At 43.2% G+C, this 13043-nt stretch overlaps 1 protein-coding gene across 2 annotated transcripts in view; it reads right to left on the bottom strand.

Annotated features, from left to right (window-relative positions):
* The window catches only part of LOC132869730 (rho GTPase-activating protein 8-like), a 39603-nt gene extending 38442 nt beyond the window's left edge, over positions 1-1161 (bottom strand). Inside the window, exon 1 of one of the 2 annotated variants that reach the window (XM_060903099.1) lies at positions 1006-1161. The gene's annotated coding sequence lies outside the window, so the exon portion shown is untranslated. The remainder of the gene's footprint in view (positions 1-1005) is intronic. The other variant, XM_060903100.1, reaches the window with a different exon arrangement.
* Positions 1162-13043: the final 11882 nt, after the last annotated feature.

The raw sequence follows: 13043 nt of genomic DNA, 5'->3' as shown, positions 1-13043 counted from the left end.
GGTACCTACTACCATCTGGCAAGGCACGCTGCAATACAGATGCGAGTGGGGAGTTAAACTCTCGTGGTTACCAGAGGACTAGCCCCCCACTGTAACCCTAGCTATGTAATAGGCGAGAGGCCGAGGGTTACGAAACGGAGATCGGCGCCGCCCGATGCGCCACATGGCATGGGAAGGACATGTCATGTCATATGTAAATACATAGGGTGGCACGGTGGTGTAGTGGTTAGCGCTGTCGCCTCACAGCAAGAAGGTCCGGGTTCGAGCCCCGTGGCCGGCGAGGGCCTTTCTGTGCGGAGTTTGCATGTTCTCCCCGTGGGTTTCCTCCGGGTGCTCCGGTTTCCCCCACAGTCCAAAGACATGCAGGTTAGGTTAACTGGTGACTCTAAATTGACCGTAGGTGTGAATGTGAGTGTGAATGGTTGTCTGTGTCTATGTGTCAGCCCTGTGATGACCTGGCGACTTGTCCAGGGTGTACCCCGCCTTTCGCCCGTAGTCAGCTGGGATAGGCTCCAGCTTGCCTGCGACCCTGTAGAACAGGATAAAGCGGCTACAGATAATGAGATGAGATGAGGTAAGGTTTTTTTTCTATATTTTCTGTTTATCCTGTAATGATGCTGCTGGAATCTTAATGTCCCTGAGGGAACCCTCCCAAAGGGATCAATAAAATTCTATCTAATCTAGTGACTGCAGTTCATCTGATTTCATTTATTTAAAAACAAAAATCATACACAAACAACAACAGAAAGTGTCCCTATGAGAATGCCCCTGCTGTGAGTGAGTGAGAGAGAGAGAGAGAGAGAGAGAGAGAGAGAGAGACGGTTCTGCTGAAACACCTGAGCAGGAACTCTACTACTACTTAAAGGTTTATAGCGCCGTGTGGTGAATTAAAATCATTCTAAACCTTCTAACTCCGTTTTATCCCTCCGTCAGCTGCACACGAAGCTTGTGAGAAGCCGTTTGACTGAAAACACGTAACAAAAAAGAGAGAGAAAACTTTCTTACCGTCAGTCGTTGAACCAGGTGCTCAGAAATACAACTTCCTGTGAGACTCTCTCAGCACTGCGCATGCGCCCTGCTGCTCTCGCGAGTTCTTTCAGAGTTCCTCCAAACATTCCACAAGAAAGTGAAGGGAAGGGAAACTTGGGCCCAAATCCAAACCGCCTTCTTATCCACTACAAAAGGTGTCAAACTAGTACACCAGCAGAGGCAGTATGCGGTTTCTGAACACTGCTGCACAACAATATAAGAAACATTACCTACTTTAATAAACAGCTCTACATATGGAACGTTTCATAACCGGAAGTGGAATGGGTGTGTTATGGAAACCACTCACCCACCCACCACTGTTTATAGATAAGGTTTATCAGATTCATGTCTGTGAGGTGTTTTCCCCCATCTCTCTTTCTCATCTCATCTCATCTCATTATCTCTAGCCGCTTTATCCTGTTCTACAGGGTCGCAGGCAAGCTGGAGCCTATCCCAGTTGACTACGGGCGAAAGGCGGGGTACACCCTGGACAAGTCACCAGGTCATCACAGGGCTGACACATAGACACAGACAACCATTCACACTCACATTCACACCTACGGTCAATTTAGAGTCACCAGTTAACCTAACCTGCATGTCTTTGGACTGTGGGGGAAACCGGAGCACCCGGAGGAAACCCACGCGGACACGGGGAGAACATGCAAACTCCACACAGAAAGGCCCTCGCCGGCCACGGGGCTCGAACCCGGACCTTCTTGCTGTGAGGCGACAGCGCTAACCACTACACCACCGTGCCGCCCCCCTTAAAGGAACAGTCCACCGTACTTCCATAATGAAATATGCTCTTATCTGAATTGAGACGAGCTGCTCCGTACCTCTCCGAGCTTTGCGCAACCTCCCAGTCAGTCAGACACGCTGTCACTCCTGTTAGCAATGTAGCTAGGCTCAGTATGGCCAATGGTATTTTTTGGGGCTGTAGTTAGATGCGACCAAACTCTTCTGCGTTTTTCCTGTTTACATAGGTTTGTGTAACTGAACTTGTTTCATATCACTGGTCATATAAACCTATGTAAACAGGAAAAACGCGGAAGAGTTTGGTCTCATCTAACTACAGCCCCAAAAAATACCATTGGCCATGCTGAGCCTAGCTACATTGCTAACAGGAGTGACAGCGCGTCTGACTGACTGCGAGGTTGCGCAAAGCTCGGAGAGGTACGGAGCAGCTCGTCTCAATTCAGATAAGAGCACATTTCATTATGGAAGTACGGTGGACTGTTCCTTTAAAGTGCATATCCTGGACCAATTTGTTTTTGTTTTTTTTTGGTTTTTAATATGAAAGTATGTCCCTTTACACACTCATCCAGAAGGGTAATTTTGCACAAGGCTATCTGTTTACAGCAGAAAAAAATAAAATCACAAAACACGTCTGGAAAAATCCCAAGGGAGTCTGGAGCCAGATTCGTGACGTCACCTGCGGAAGCGCCAGCAGGCTGCTAGAGCTTGCACGGTTTCAGTGCACAGCCTGTGTAGACTAGACCAAGCGCTCCCATTTCTCTCTCATTGCCCAGTCTTTTGGAAAACGATGAGTACTAATCCCATCAGCCAACGAGGGCCTTTCTGTGCGGAGTTTGCATGTTCTCTCTGTGTCCGCGTGGGTTTCCTCTGGGTGCTCCGGTTTCCCCCACAGTCCAAAGACATGCAGGTTAGGTTAACTGGTGACTCTAAATTGACCGTAGGTGTGAATGTTAGTGTGAATGGTTGTCTGTGTCTCTGTGTCAGCCCTGTGATGACCTGGCAACTTGTCCAGGGTGTACCCCGCCTTTCGCCCGTAGTCAGCTGGGATAGGCTCCAGCTTGCCTGCGACCCTGTAGAACAGGATAAAGCGGCTAGAGATAATGAGATGAGACTAATCCCACCAAGATTGGTGTTGCTACACCCTCCTATGATACATCTTCTTCTTCTTCTTCTTTTGGCTGCTCCCGATTAGGGGTCACCACAGGAGATCTTTTGTCTCCATTGCTCCCTGTCTTCAGCATCCTTCTCTACTACACCTGCCACTTTCATGTCCTCTCCCACCACATCCATGTATCTCCTCTTTGGCCTTCCTCGTTTTCGTTTGCCTGGCAGCTCCATCCTCAACATTCTCCTTCCCACATCCATCCACAACATTCTCCTACGATACATCTGTTAACCATTTTAATAATTACGTGATAACACTGAAGAAATTTACAGAAAACCACCAGGTCGTTTTCTCATAAACAAACCAGCGCTGATGTAGGATTCAGAGGGAGGCGTCCCGCACGTGACGTCACGAAAATCAATGTTTGCCAGGAAATCCAAATGCCAAGTTTTTTTCAGAGGTGGACCAATTCGCCTCAAATGGCTTGATTTCAACTGAATTTTTCTGGTATTGCGCAAGGTAAAAAAAATTGCACAAAATGCAAAATGTGACAGATATTTGACCAAAGTTTAAAATAAAATAGGAGAATTACATTGATCTTGCTCCTGAATTTACCCATGATATGCACTTTAATATTTGTTCTTCCTTAGTGAAAAAAGTCCAGCCTGGTCAGACCAGCTACCAACACTGGTTGAGCTGGTCAAACTGGTAAATGACACATTAGATTTGTCAAACTTAGGTCCTGTAGCAGGGCGGCATGGTGGTGTAGTGGTTAGCACTGTCGCCTCACAGCAATAAGGTCCTGGGTTTGAGATAGGGGCCTTTCTGTGTGGAGTTTGCATGTTCTCCCTGTGTCTGCATGGGTTTCCTCCAGGTGCTCCGGTTTCCCCCACAGTCCAAAGACATGCAGGTTAGGCTAATTTGTGGCTGTAAATTGACCGTAGGTGTGAGTGTGAATGCACCTGGTTGTTTGTCTCTGTGTCAGCCTTGCAATGACCTGGCGACTTGTCCAGGGTGTACCCCGCCTCTCGCCCATAGTCCTTGTGGAACAGGATAAGTGGCTACAGATAATGGATGGATGGAGGTCCTGTAGAGAGAGAGAGAGAGAGAGAGAGAGAGAGAGTGTGTGTGTGTGTGTGTGTGTGTGTGTGTGTGTGTGTGTGTGAGTGTGTGTGTGTGGTTGTTGTTGCTGTTGTTGTCCCAGCCCATGGATCCTTGAGTGGTTCTCAAAGTGAGATCTGTGAAGCAATGGAAACAACTTCTAAATTGCTCATGCCACATTATAGATATGTTATTTTAAAGAAAATAACACAACAGTAAGACTATCAGCAAATCACAACATTTATAGAATACTTTACTCATGCAATAAGGATGGCTGAAAATAACATACAGTGGTGCTTGAAAGTTTGTGAACCCTTTAGAATTTTCTATATTTCTGCATAAATATGACCTAAAACATCATCAGATTTTCACACAAGTCCTAAAAGTAGATAAAGAGAACCCACTTAAACAAATGAGATAAAAATATTATACCTGGTCATTTATTTACTGAGGAAAATGATCCAATATTACATATCTGTGAGTCGCAAAAGTATGTGAACCTCTAGGATTAGCAGTTAATTTGAAGGTGAAATTAGAGTCAGGTGTTTTCAATCAATGGGATGGCAATCAGGTGTGAGTGGGCACCCTGTTTTATTTTAAAGAACAGGGATCTATCAAAGTCTGATCTTGACAACACATGTTTGTGGAAGTGTATCATGGCACGAACAAAGGAGATTTCTGAGGACCTCAGAAAAAGCGTTGTTGATGCTCATCAGGCTGTAAAAGGTTACAAAACCATCTCTAAAGAGTTTGGACTCCACCAATCCACAGTCAGACAGATTGTGTACAAATGGAGGAAATTCAAGACCATTGTTACCCTCCCCAGGAGTGGTCAACCAACAAAGATCACTCCAAGAGCAAGGTGTGTAATAGTTGGTGAGGTCACAAAGGACCCCAGGGTAACTTCTAAGCAACTGAAGGCCTCTCTCACAAAGTCCTGACCTTAATCCAATTGAAATGTTGTGGAAGGACATGAAGTGAGCAGTTCATGTGAGGAAACCCACCAACATCCCAGAGTTGAAGCTGTTCTGTATGGAGGAATGGGCTAAAATTCCTCCAAGCCGGTGTCCAGGACTGATCAACAGTTACCGGAAATGTTTAGTTGCAGTTATTGCTGCACAAGGGGGTCACAGCAGATACTGAAAGCAAAGGTTCACATACTTTTGCCACTCACAGATATGCAATACTGGATCATTTTCCTCAATAAATAAATGACCAAGTATAATATTTTTGTCTCATTTGTTTAACTGGGTTCTCTTTATCTACTTGTGTGAAAATCTGATGATGTTTTAGGTCATATTTATACAGAAATATAGAAAATTCTAAAGGGTTCACAAAATTTCAAGCACCACTGTACATGCTGGCAAAGATGGTCTACCCTCACAAACAGGGGTGGGTTTCCCAAAAACTTGTGCTACCATTTAACGACGACCTTTGTGCTGCGATGTTTTTGGGAAACTCGGGCCAGCTCAGTCTGTATTTTGGCAGCTGTTATTTGACCAGAGCGAGCAGGGTTTAACTGAGTTAGTTTAATCCAAACCTTAATAGCTCAAAACAAGCAGGCCTATAAATAGTTAACGTGGACTTGGCCCCAATGTGTTCTGTTGCTAGAAGGTTCAGGAAATAAAAAGCCTTAGGGCTCTATAAATGGCCAGAATATTACTGTGCACATTTGACTATTCACTTTCTATACCAACTTATCCATTGAAATCAGGGGTGAACTGGATTCAGTCCCAGCTGACTTCAGGCGAGATGTGGGGTACACCTCTGGGCAACACGGAGAGACAGACAGTCATTCACACTCACATTCACACCTATGGGTAATTTAGAGTAGCCTATTATGCATGTCTTTGGACTGTAGGAGGAAACCCATGCAGACACGAAGGGAACATGCAAACTCCATACAGAAAGGCCCCAGTTGACCAGGAGATTCAAACCCAGAACTTGCTGTGACATGACAGTGCTAGCCCTTGAATCTGTCCATTATCCATAACCACTTATCCTGTGCAGGGTCACAGGCAAGCTGGAGCCTATCCCAGCTGACTATGAGCGAGAGGCATGGTACACCCTGGATAAGTCGCCAAATCATTGCAGGGCCGATACATAGAGACCATTCACACCTACGGTCAATTTAGAGCCACCAATTAACCTAACCTGCATGTCTTTGGACTGTGGGGGAAACCGGAGCACCCATAGGAAACCCATGCAGACACAAGGAGAACATGCAAACTCCACACAGAAAGGCCCCCATCGGCTGCTGGGCTCAAACCCAGGACCTTCTTGCTGTGAGGCGACAGTGCTAACCACTACACCACCGTGCCACCCTAGCCATTGAATAATCCCATTTGAATCTCATTTAAAGAGCCTAATATTTTGAAGGGAAACCCTATGGTTTATGGTAAGAACTGAACTGTGGTGGGTTTCCCAAAAGCCTCTTAATGCTAAGAGCCTCTTAACTAGGAGAGAAAGTGTTCATTGTGCTGCTCGCTCTACCATTTAACGATGATCTTTGTGCTACAATGCTTTTGGAAAACTCGGCACTGATATATAATCTTTTTTTAGACAGTAATTTTTTTAGGGCTTAACAGTTAGTTACACTCCCAACTATGTCCATTGTTTGAGATCTCATGGATGAAGACTGGTTAAGGTTGAACACTTACACTACTGATGAAATTTACTTTGAATGATATACTCTCTTTCCATAGACAAAAGCCCAAAGCAATGACTACACACACTGAGAGCTGAGCCAGAGAGAAAAAGAATTAACCGTCACATTTTTATGCTCTGCCATCTCTGAGTTGACCTCACGGAAATGCTGCTTTGATTTGCCAGACAATCTTGCCTTGGCTATGGCTGCTAATTGGCCACAAGTGTCAATCAAATCTTTGCATCTTTGCTCTCATGTTTGGTCTTTAACCTTTTCCCTGCTTAAATACCAGCCCTTGGTTCAGCTAAACCTGCTAATGATGGGTGACTGAGAATGACTGCAAGACAGAGAGAATTTTTTTTATAGATAGAGACCGATTATAATAGAAGGACAGAAAGTAGTTGATATTAAAAACGGACTCAACAGCAAAATACTTCCTACTGTTATAAAAACACCTTTCAATCCAATGTGCAATTTTCTCTCAACTGATGTGATCAAACAGATTTTGCATATCTAATTGTTGAGGAGGTCATTTTTTTTATGTCTGTACTTGAGTCCACAGTAGAACTAATTGAATGTTTTCAAAGAGCGTTGTGAAAATAATGTTGAGTGATCAGACAACCTTTTAAGCATCATGACAGTAAATCAAGAACAATAGATGAATTTTAATAAACTGTAGCTGGCACTGAGATTCTCAAAGTGTGGAAAGTCTGACACCTTGTGGTGAAATAGCAAGCTAACTTCTGGTTGCTGGTCCATTACTATTGATCTCGTGAGTCAGTGGATATGTAAAGACTTTCCAGTTCCCCATAAATGATGTATACTGATTTAACATTAAAAAACACCTGCCTCAAATCACACGTTCATTTCAGTTACAGATGGTATATTATTATCTCTTTCACCATGGAAGAATGGGAAAGCATTAGCTATGGTTAACTAAAAACACATCAAATGTTAGTATAGTTGGTATGATAGTAACTCTAAACATACAATCTATTAATCTACTATTAGTTTCGCTGTTGCAATAGAAACTGGTTTGATAGTGTACGTAGCAGCACATAGATTACAGTAGTCTCATTCTCACTGTCACGTCTATCCATCCATCCATTATCTGTAGCCGCTTTATCCTGTTCTACAGGGTCGCAGGTAAGCTGGAGCCTATCCCAGCTGACTATGGACGAGAGGTGGGGTACACCCTGGACAAGTCACCAGGTCATCACAGGGCTGACACATAGACACAGACAACCATTCACAGTCACATTCACACCTACGGTCAATTTAGAGCCACCAATTAGTCTAACCTGCATGTCTTTGGACTGTGGGGGAAACCGGAGCACCCGGAGGAAACCCATGCAGACACGAGGAGAACATGCAAACTCCACACAGAAAGGCCCTCGTCAGCCATGGCGCTCAAACCCAGGACCTTCTTGCTGTGAGGCAACAGTGCTAACCACTACACCACCATGCAATATCTGTTAATTTTTAAATTGGTTAAGAATTTAGACCAACTACTTGAAGCTGTCTGATACTAAGTCAACTAATGGTTTTATAAATAGAGAAATGTATTGATGTAGAATTTGAAAATATGAGTAGAACGCAAAGATTAAAATGCAGTAAGGTCAAACTCATTAGGTAAAAAAAAAAAAAACTCAAGTAAATACAGGTAATTAAAAACAAAACAAGCTTGCATACAGTGCCCAAGTACACCAAAAGCCAGTAACTTGTAAGAAGGGCATTAGTGAGAGAATAAGCAAAAATCCAGGGGGTAACTCTGAAGAAGCTGAAGAAATCCAAAACTCAAACGGGAGAAGCTGTTCACAGCTTGGGCACTCAACACAGCAGGGAGGGAAGCATGCTGTTATTGAAAAAAGCCATATGAAATCCCATTTGGAGTTTGACAAAAGGCATGTTGGAGACTCAGCACACATGTGGAAAAAAAGGTTCTCTAGTTTGATAAGACCAAAACAGAACTTGACCTTGACACAAAGTGCAATGTTTGGCAGAATCCCAACAGTGCTCATCCCCTTGAGAACACCATCACCACAGTGAAAAACATGGTGGTGGTAGTGTTACGTTGTGTGGATGCTTTTCAGCAGGGACTGGGAAACTGGTCAGAGTTGTGGGCAAGATGCTCGGAGTCAAATACAGGACAAAACTAGTGGAGGTTCACCTTCCAACAACCCGAAGCATTATGCCAAAGCTACACTGGAGTGTTTCAAAACCAAAAACCTGAATGCGTTAGAATGGCCCATTCAAAGCCAAAACATCAGTCCATGCAATTTGTGGTAAAACATGAAAATTGCTCTTCGCCAATTGTCTGCATTCAGTTTGACAGAGCTTGAATAATGTTGCCAATAAGAATGGGCAAAAAGATCAGGATCCAGATGTGCAAAGCTAATACAGATGTATCCCAGAAGACTTGCAGCAGCCAAGGTATTGACGCAGGCAGGGTGAACGCTTGTGCAACCAATAAATGTTCAATTTTTTGATTCATTAATCTTTGTGCCACAATAAAAACATGTTTCACCTTCAAATATTAGATATATTGTGCAAATCAAATGTTTAAAAATCCCAGTTAAGTCTATTTCAAGTGTATTCCAGGTTGTAACAGTGTAAAAATATGGAAAAGTTTAAAGAGGGTGAATACTTATGCAAGGCACTGTAAGCGATATCGATATATAAAGCTGCAGTTGTAGTAAAATGAAGACTGAGATAACACACTATGCACAGTAAGTACACAGAGCAACGGGAGAAGTAAGATAAACTAAATGGTCCAATTCTACAAGGGCAACATTAATAAAACAAACATAGCAATGTTCCAGACTACCACAAATAAAGAAGAGCTGACAGAACACCCACACTAAAACTTGGCAGTGTTGGTGTTGTGAATCCTCTCCTGGCTCTTAACCAGTAGTTAGCTGCCTTGCAAAGGCTTGGGGAGGGAAAAGAATGATTGGAGAGGGTACCAAGGAAAACACACCTTCTAGAAAATGCCGCTGGAGTCAAGCAGCGATCCCTGTTCCAAATGCAATAATCCAGAGATGAATTATTGTGTGAGGCAACACTATCATGATCGGAGTGCAGGAGCTTCTGCTCTAATGGCCCTTGCTGGTTTTGCTCTAGGGTTAGATGAGACATCAAGCTTGGGTTTTGATATAAACAGAAGCAGAACCGTGTAGTCACGCAATACAGATGAACAAAGAAACATTATCTGAGAGTCACTAGTTTTGAAAAATGCTTTGTTGACTAAAAAAACCAGAACAACTACATTTAAGGGTCTCCACTACTTTTTTTAAAAGTAGGAGTCAGTGATGTTTAAGACAGAATACTGTTTGAAATATTTGGTGAAGTTCCCCTCACATTCTGGCAGTCAATAAATATCTGCTCAGAGGCAAAACTCCAGTTTCTGAAGCATCCTAGACTCTGTAAACTGAAGAAAAAGAAATAAACGATGTGGACCACCAACATCCAACAAATCAATACAAGGAGGTCACTTCCTGGCAGCCATGTACAGAAAGCTTAGCCTCTTGCACTAGAATCCAGTCCTTTTAGCGTAGGCAGCACATCTGCTTGTGTTTTGTGGTCAGGGCTTTAGCAAGAACATTGAAAGAAAGAGGTGAATTTGTTTGAATTGTGAATTTCAAAAGTTAGCCTTAGATCATTCTTAAGAAATCTGCACATCTCGCTTTTCAAAGAAATATGATTTTATAGAATAATCGTCTCAATCAAGGGAAGTGAGAAAGAACTGATATATGCAAAATGGACTTGTGCCTGGTAGCATGATGGTGTAGTGGTTAGCACTGTTGCCTCACAGCAAGAAGGTTCTGGGTTTGAGCCCAGTGGCTGACGGGGGCCTTTCTGTGTGGACTTTGCATGTTCTCCCCGTGTCTGCATGTTTTTTTTTGGTTAATCCGGTTTCCCCCACAGTCCAAAGACATGCAGGTTAGGCTAATTGGTGGCTTTAAATTGACCGTAGGTGTGAATGTGAGTGTGAATGGTTGTTTGTCTCTGTGTGTCAGCTCTGCGATGACCTGGTGACTTCTCCAGGGTGTACCTCGCCTTTCACCCATAGTCAGTTGGGATAGACTCCAGCTTGCCCGTGACCCTGCACAGGATAGTGGATGGATGGACTTGTGCCCAAAGGTGTTATTGAAATGTGTTTTTGAAAATATGAACAACTACTTCATATACATCTCAGTAAAACATCTGAGTGCTCTTTGCTCATTTTCATTTAAAAAAAAAGAAGAAAAAAGCTCAATAATCAGGTGTGAGGAAGTCACTGAGACACTACGATCGGTTCCCATGAACTTTTAACAGTGCATGGGTTTGAAAAAGCCGAGGTGACGATTCATATGCTGTAGCCAAATATCTGAAGGTCAGGACTCCTGAAAATAGAACTCATCCTTTGAAACATTTCATGCGGCACTATCAAAGATCCAAGCAAGAAAGTTGTTTCCTCTCAGGGGTAAAAATAGGGCTGTGTGGTTTAGATTGATTCACAGGTAACAGTATCATCTGTTGAACCAGTAAACTGGACAGGAAATAGTAAGCTCTTCCAAATGCATATCAGTGATTCTCATCTCATGTATCAAATACCTGGGAAGGCATAACAAGTTGGGATTTACTGCTGCGAACACCTAATCGTTCGCACTCCAGTCCACTGCACTGTGAAATTGCTTGTTTGGAACAAATTCAGGAGAAATGAAATACCTTGGCAACTGGAAAAACATGTTTAATGAGTACTGAGGTATCAGTGGGAAAGAAATAAGCAGGCTCGACTGGCTTTCTCCTACATGTGTGTAAATATGTTATTTAGTAGGTGTAAGGTGTCAACACATCACTGGTGCCCAGCTACCCTTCATTACAGACATCTATCACAGTTGTTGTTGTCTACGGGGGGTGAAAGGCATCATCAAGGACATCTTTAGCTTCAACCTGCTCACTCTTAGCTGCATAAGCTTCCAATGCTGTATCCGCTGGCTAACGAAGAGGTTCTTCCCCTCAGCAATCAACATACTCAACTCCTCACATCACTACTTCCACATGCCCCATCATCCAACCACCACACTGCGGTTGCACTCAGATCAACATACACACACAAACCCTTACTTCTGCACATTGACTAACCTTAGACATTTTACACAGTACTATCTCCATTCCACTTGCACCTTTGTTCGCTGCACTATACTGTTCTCATTACTGTAATTCATGTCTCCAGACTCATTTACACACATTCGCACTGTTTATTTTTCCATGCCCATATTTCATTTGCACTGTTGATAACATGACATTTGCACATCACTTGTACTTTATTGTCACCAGTGTCTCTTTGCACTTTACACCTAAAACGACTTCTTGTTTTGCATTTCCAGTTAGATGCTAACTGGATTTTGCCAACAGTTGGCGAGGGCCTTTCTGTGTGGAGTTTGCATGTTCTCCCTGTGTCTGCATGGGTTTCCTCCTGGGTGCTTTGGTTTCCCCCACAGTCCAAAGACATGCAGGTTAGGTTAATTGGTGACTCTAAATTGACAGTAGGTGTGAATGTGAATGGTTGTTTGTCTCTATGTGTCAGCCCTGTGATGACTTGGCGACTTGTCCAGGGTGTACCCTGCCTCTCACCCATAGTCAGCTGGGATAGGCTCCAGCTTGCCCATGACCCTGTAGAACAGGATAAGCAGCTACAGATAATGGATGGATGGATGGATGGATAGTTTAGAATAGTTTCATACTAGCAAAGTATATTTAGCCTATGTTCTTAACCATCTGTTTGCATCTCCTAACCGTCTGCCTCAAAAAGTTTTCCAGCTCCCTGACTAGTCAACATCTCCTCATAACATTAACTAGTCTACTAGTCAACTAGTCTATCCAACCTCTTCTTCTATGTTTTTTTTTTAAACATGCTTCCTTCATTCTGTAAAGGACCATAATATACACAGGCTCTATCAGCTAAAAAAAGATGTTCAAAGGTCCATGAGTCATAAAAACCTTCCACTCCTTTCCAGTAGGGAAATCTCTTTCCTAATATCATGAATTCTCTTCAGCTGGATTATCTCAGCATGCTCTGTGAATTGATATGTTTGGGACACTTAATCTGAGTTATTATTCAAATAGAGTCACATGACATATCTCAGTGGTGAAGAATTTGGAGCTATTCATAGACACTAAGCAGGGCATACAGTATATGCGCGTTTGTTTCTAGACACCGTGAGAATTGCTGTATGAACAAGGCACCAACCTTGCAGGAACAGTCAAGTCAAGTCAAGTTTATTTCTATAGCGCTTTTAACAATAAACATTGTCGCAAAGCAGCTTTACAGAATTTGAATGACTTAAAACATGAACTAATTTTATCCCTAATCTATCCCCAATGAGCAAGCCTGTGGCGATGGTGGCAAGGAAAAACTCC

Source organism: Neoarius graeffei, chromosome 21 (assembly GCF_027579695.1).
Source record: "Neoarius graeffei isolate fNeoGra1 chromosome 21, fNeoGra1.pri, whole genome shotgun sequence".
NCBI lineage: Eukaryota > Metazoa > Chordata > Actinopteri > Siluriformes > Ariidae > Neoarius > Neoarius graeffei.
The sequence above is the reverse complement of the archived record's forward strand: the minus strand, read 5'-3'. Positions and strand labels throughout refer to the sequence as shown.